A 6,257-nucleotide genomic window follows, 5' to 3' on the forward strand; every position below is an offset into this window, starting at 1 on the left:
TATACAAGCCCCCTTACCTCTGTTATAGTACACTCTTTGCTGATGCCTTCCCAAAACACAGACCTTCCTTTACAGCCACCAACCTGAGAATTGTAAAAAAACCCACCTATGACCTACAAGCCCCTGCTTCCAGATGTCCCACCTTTCTGGGCCAGACCAAAGGGAAAACTCTTTTCACTAAATTCTAAACTTGGTCTCTCACACTCAAAACCAAATAAAAGGAACTCCTGTATCTGATCACTTGAGAAAAATCATGTTTGCCTCTTCTCAGGGCCTGGTTACCTATATTCATGCTTAGAAACAAAACACACTAATCATTATTTCTGCACAGTGGGTTATTTCTGTGAACATGGTGATAGTCATTCTTATCTCTAGGGTTGTTATGAGAATTAAAACTAATATCATTATAAATCACTTAGCACAGTTCTTGTTGTATAATAAGTGCTCAGTAAAAGTCAGAGATGATGCCTACAAAGATAATGATGATGATAATAATGACACATTATGGAAGGCCTTTGTTGGACAAAGTTTCATTCCAAATCAACAAAATGCAGCGTCTCTTTTATGTTTAGTTTGGCCAGCTTTTATGTGGTTGCCTTTGACCCAAACAAAATCCCTGATCCCATCTAACATGGACAGGTGAGTAGAGTTGGTTTCATTCAACATATTATATTGTCTCAGCAACTGCCTATGTAAAGACCCCCTTGGACAGTTTTCCTTAGTAAGAGGATGCATTAGACAGTTTGAACTTTGCAAATCTCTGTCATGGACAGTAATCATACTTGTGAGTTCTCATTATTCCTACTATGTTTTGCATAGCCTTTTAAAATTATGTGATCCTCATCCCCTACACAGTATTGAATTCCTACCCTCTCTTGCAGCTGAGATCCAGGCACGCAACATAAACAGTATCAATCATATGCACTGGCATGACACTCTAATCAAAAGAGATCAACAGAAGTACAGATCCCGTCATAAGCTTTCATTCTGAGGTGGCAGCAGAAGTGACTGGACAGGAGTGTCACAGGGCCAGATTTCCCAGGGCAGAAGTGCACTGAGTTGCTCACAGCAGTGGCAACTTCAGTAAGTTTCAGTACCTACATTTAGTGCTTAGTCTTGGTGGTAGCAGTGGCAGATTTCTCACTAGGCCATTTCTGAGGTGAGGCTTTAGCCATTATTGCAAGAAAATGAGCCTCAAAACTCTTTCTCCAGTTCTCTCACTGGTAATGCGAACAACCTGCTATTTTTCTTTTTTTAAAAAGAATTATTTATTTATTTAATTTTTATTGTTATTATTATTTTTTAAATTTATTAAAGGGCACATGTGCTCACCAGAAAGAGGCAGAGAGAAAGAGAGGGAATGTGAGAAAGCAAGCCACCAAGTTCAGGACTGAAACCACGGTTGACCATGTGAGAATCCAGCACCTTACTACCACACCACCTGCTGGCTCCAACCTGCTATTTGAAACTGCATCCCTTTTACTGCTTGAACTAGCAGCGTGGACTCACTCAGTGGACACAGCTGTTCATAGCAAAGAAGGCTGGCCAATACAATTCTTCTCCACTGTTTTATTCTTGGAAGCAGAGGACCGGTATGTGCACAAGAATTCAGAGATTGTGGAGAGTTCCTACATGTTGGTAGGAACAAAAACCTAAATTCAGAAAATGCATTTCCATCGCTGCACTATTAATATCACAACTACACTATCATATTTTTTTCAGATAAAAAAACACAAGGAAATTCTAATTTGTTCGTTCTAAAGAACTACAGACACCATGGAAACATCAAGAACACTGTAAAGTCTCTAACTTGAGCTACATGAAAGAATTTCTATACTAATTGTTTTCCAGACGTTTTTCACAACTTTTATGCACTCGTAACACTTACGAATATAGAGACCTGGAAGGTGTCACATTCAAGGAAGCACAGACACGCCCAAGTCCAGAGTTGGCTCATGCCCCTAGAAGAACAATGCAAGGGGGTGTTCAGCTCTTTCCTATCATCTCTTCTCTCATCCTATCTCCTCAGTCAGAAGCACCGCCCTGGATTGGTGCTCAGGTACCTTCAAAATCATTGTTTATCCATATCTGTGGTTAATTATATTGGAAAGAAGTCACTTACTAATTTTAAATAGCCTGCAAATTTTCATAGTACATGTTGGAAAATGTTTAAGATTTTATCTTAAAAAATTAAACTGGGGCCAGCAGGTGGCATGGTGGTTAAGGTGCTGGACACTCCCACATGGCAGATCATGGTTCGAGTCCTGGACCTGGTGGCTTGCTTTCTCGCTTTCTCTCTCTCTCTGTCTCTCTTTGGTCAAATTAAAATAAATGAATGAATAAATAAAATTAGTTTTTTAAAAAATTAAACTGGATATTAGAAAATTAAGTATTTTATTTATCAAAATTTCAGTTACTTTTGAAACTATGTGTTAATTCTCGTAAAGAACAGAGAATGAATCTATATGGTTTTTTAGCATAATTTTCCTGACAAATGTGAATTATGGGGACCAGCAGTAAGAGTAACGACTATGTCGCTGGACTCCCATGTAGTCGACTGGTTCAAGTCCTGGACCCAGTGGACTTAAACTCACGCTGGGCACGTGTGCATGCGTGCCCAAGATCCTGAGAGGAGAATGGAGGAGAAGGTATTGCGGCATGGTCATCCCCCCGGGGGGTGACTTCTTGCTTTCCATCTCTCTGTCTCTCTCTTACAGGCTTCTCTATAAAACTTTACTGTTTAAAATCGTTCTTTTCCAAAGGGACTTTTGACAGGCAACCTTTTTCAATTTCTTTCCATCTTCGTTTACTGGAGTAATCATCTAAGTCTTTATATGTCAAAAAAAAAAAGTTTATCATTATACTTTTTCAACATCACTTGTGTATTACACGGAGTTATCTGTGGAGACAGATCAATAGGATACGTATAAATACACAAGAGGGGACTTACCGAGGAAATTACATGATTACGGTGGTGGATAAGTCCCGCGACAGGCTGATCTGTTAGCTGGAGCCTCTCTCAGAGACAGGGAAGCCAATGATGTAACTCACAGTCTGAAGCCAAAAGCCTGAGGGTGGGGGAGTGGGGAGTGCTGGTGTGAATCCTGGAATCTGAAGAAAGGTGAGCCTGAAGTTTTGTTGTTCGAGGCAGTAGACGTCTACCTTGCACTCTGTCGAAAGAGACCATCCGTCTTCTACGTTCTCTCTGGGCACCTGGTTGCTTGAACCCACTTAGTCTACCCACTTGTATGTTAACCTCTTCTGGAAGCACACCCACAAACACACCCAGAACCATATTTTATTAGGTTTCTAGGTATACCTTAGTCCATTAAGTTGACACCCAAAACTAACATCACGACTTGCATTCATTTTATGAAATTCTTGATCTTTTACAAGATCAGTACTGCAATATGGAAAGAATGTCTATTGGCTTGACATTGCATTTCAGGTGTTCACAGGTTGATGAATTAACAAGAGACTAGCTGACAAAGATGTTGATACATGGGACCCCGCTAATATTATGCAGTAAGGAATATTTAAATGGGGCCTAATTTCTTTTTTTTTCTTTTGAGAAGTTTTGCTATAGGGCACATGCGCTCGCCAGAAAGACAAAGTGAGACAGAGAGACAGAAAGTAAGAAATCACCCCCCAGAGGGGATGGCCAAGCCACCGTCACTTCTCCTGCATTCTCTTCTCGGGATCTCGGACATGCATGCACACATGCCTGGCGTGAGTTTAAGCCACCGGGTCCGGGACTTTAACCATGGTCGGCTACACGGGAATCCAGCGACATAGCCATTACGCCAACTGCTAGTCCCAGGGCCTAATTTTTTACCTTGTCAATTCATTGGTGAGTGTTTTCATAACCCATGACTTTGATTCTTTGTCCAACCTGGTAATTGCAAACACCAGATAATACATACTTCGGACGACAAGCATCACTTCACCTACCACTTTGCTGTTTTTCCTTTTTTGTCTGAGAACTTCCCCACAGGACTTTTATCCTATCTTCCTCTTCTTTTTTCCTACTGCCTAGAGTTCTGTAGCTCCCTGGCCATTATATTGGGGTTGTTGGTCAAATAATGACACATTTGTGTGCAGAAAAACATAGAAGAAAAGTGTCATGACTTTTCCAACAACCTGATTCTACATGGCAAGAATCCAAAAGTTGGTGTCACAGAGATGACCCTTACACACATCTTTAGAGTCTGCTTGGGCCTGTCTCAGCTTTAACACATGAAACTTCTCAGGACATTTAAGGTTTATAATTTTGGTCAGAACTGCAGTTCCAAGTCAAATAAGTGCTTTTAAGGGCAAATAATATGGGTCTTAGTAAACTTTTAGAATCACATGGTAAGATCAAAGCTTTTCTTCTGGGTCTCAACAACAGAACAATCCATGTTGGAATCTTAACCTTTCGGGAGGATATGAGCACAGTCTGTAAATTAGGAAAAGAAAATACTATTGCAGATGTATGTTCAGATAGCTTTCTATCTACGTAGGCATGTTTAATACTTCTAAAATTTTTATTTTAAATTTTAAAAACTGAGCTTTCATGCTAAGAATGAAGTATTTTCTGGCCACAAGGACTCCAGATCATTACCAGAAAGTGAATTGAGCAATATTTTCACTTTCTAATTTAAAACTATGACTCTTTAATAAACTATTATCTAAAACTCTTTCACTATTGGATAGCCTTTTCTTGAAATGTTTGCAAAATAAACAATCTCTTTTTTCCCCTCTTCACTGTTTTAAGTACATTTTTATTGGGTTGAGGGTGTAAGTTTCAGAATATAATGTGGTTTGCCAAATTCTGTAATCCCTTTTTTATTTTTTTTAATGTCATGCAGGGTGTGGTGCCTTTGGAGAATATTTTTTTAAGTTGTAGTTCATAATGTTTTTTTCCTTCACGTTCTCAGAAATGGTGAAATAATCTAAACCTTGCAGGGAAATTTTGGTTCCTAGCATCAGTTCCTGGGGTCCCCACTGCTGAAAGTCAGATCATTTCCTGTGGCCACTTTTACTTCTTCCCTTGCCAGATGTGTTTATGTTCTTAACATTATAAGCTCATTATTGAAAATGAAGTCTTGATAAATACCACTTTAATGCTTTTTTTTCCCCCTTAGGAAGGTGAAAATAACTTGGAAGGAACAGCATAAACGCCGCACCAAAATGAAGTTGTATCTCCCATGGGTAGTGTGGTTATTGAAAATCTCAATGAATCCATTCTGTTCTTGTTATCCTTTTATTAATCCCTGATTATTGAGAAGTACTTAACAAAATAAGGTTTAATATTTTCTTTAATTAAATAAAGGAAAGCCATGAACTTCACAAAGTTGGAATTGTCCTTCTTAGAAAAGCAAATTCTTGGGTTGGGCAGGTGGCCTGGTGGTTAAGGGTTCCACATGGCCGACCACCCTTGAGACCCCGGCCTGGCGGCTTGCTTTCTCACTTTCCCTCTGTGTGTGTGTGTGTGTGTGTGTGTGTGTGTGTATGTGTGTGTGTGTCTGGTCAAATTAAAATAAATAAATAAAGTTAAATAAAATAATTCTTTTTTTAAAAAAAATTCTCTGTACATCTTAACTTTTCAGTACTAGGGAGAAAAGCTGTTGGAAAAGAGCTTCTAAGACCAAAGAGACGCCAGCAGAGTTAGTCCGATTTTCAGAACATGACATATGACGGTGAGATCGGATGATCTGGGTTCTGCTCTCGTTTATCTAACACATAATGACAACTCACTCACAAACCGTTTGCCTGAAAACGCTGGTCTCAAACCCGTTGCAGAAACCATCGCCCCAGTCACTCTCCGGCTCCAGCACAAGCAGAGACGAATCTGAGATTCTGTGCGTGCTTAAAGGACAAGAATAAGAGGAGTTAAATTGTGATACGATCCCTCTTCTACTTTCCCAAGGTCTGGGTGTTTGAGGTGGAGACACACACACGCACAAAGGAAGGAGAAGGAGGAGGAGGAGGAAGCCCAGGTTTCCAGCAGGCAGCAGTCGCTAACACCTATGTAAAACCAACTGGGGGAAACCCAGACGCCCAAGCAAACCCAGACGCCCTCCCTGGAATCTCCTGTGGACCGGGGAGCCAGGGGCCGCTTGGGTACCACTGGGCAAGGGTGTCCCCTTCCCGATCTCGCACAGTCCCTACCGGCAGGATGTGAGAGGGCCCCAGGTCCCGGGGTGCAGGGAGGGGACGCGCGCCCGCCCCAGGAGAGGAGGCGGCTCTGGCCTCGGGGGCGCCCCCCCCGCCGG

The sequence above is a fragment of the Tupaia chinensis genome, unplaced genomic scaffold (assembly GCF_000334495.1).
Source record: "Tupaia chinensis unplaced genomic scaffold, TupChi_1.0 Scaffold139833_1, whole genome shotgun sequence".
Classification (NCBI taxonomy): Eukaryota; Metazoa; Chordata; class Mammalia; order Scandentia; family Tupaiidae; genus Tupaia; species Tupaia belangeri.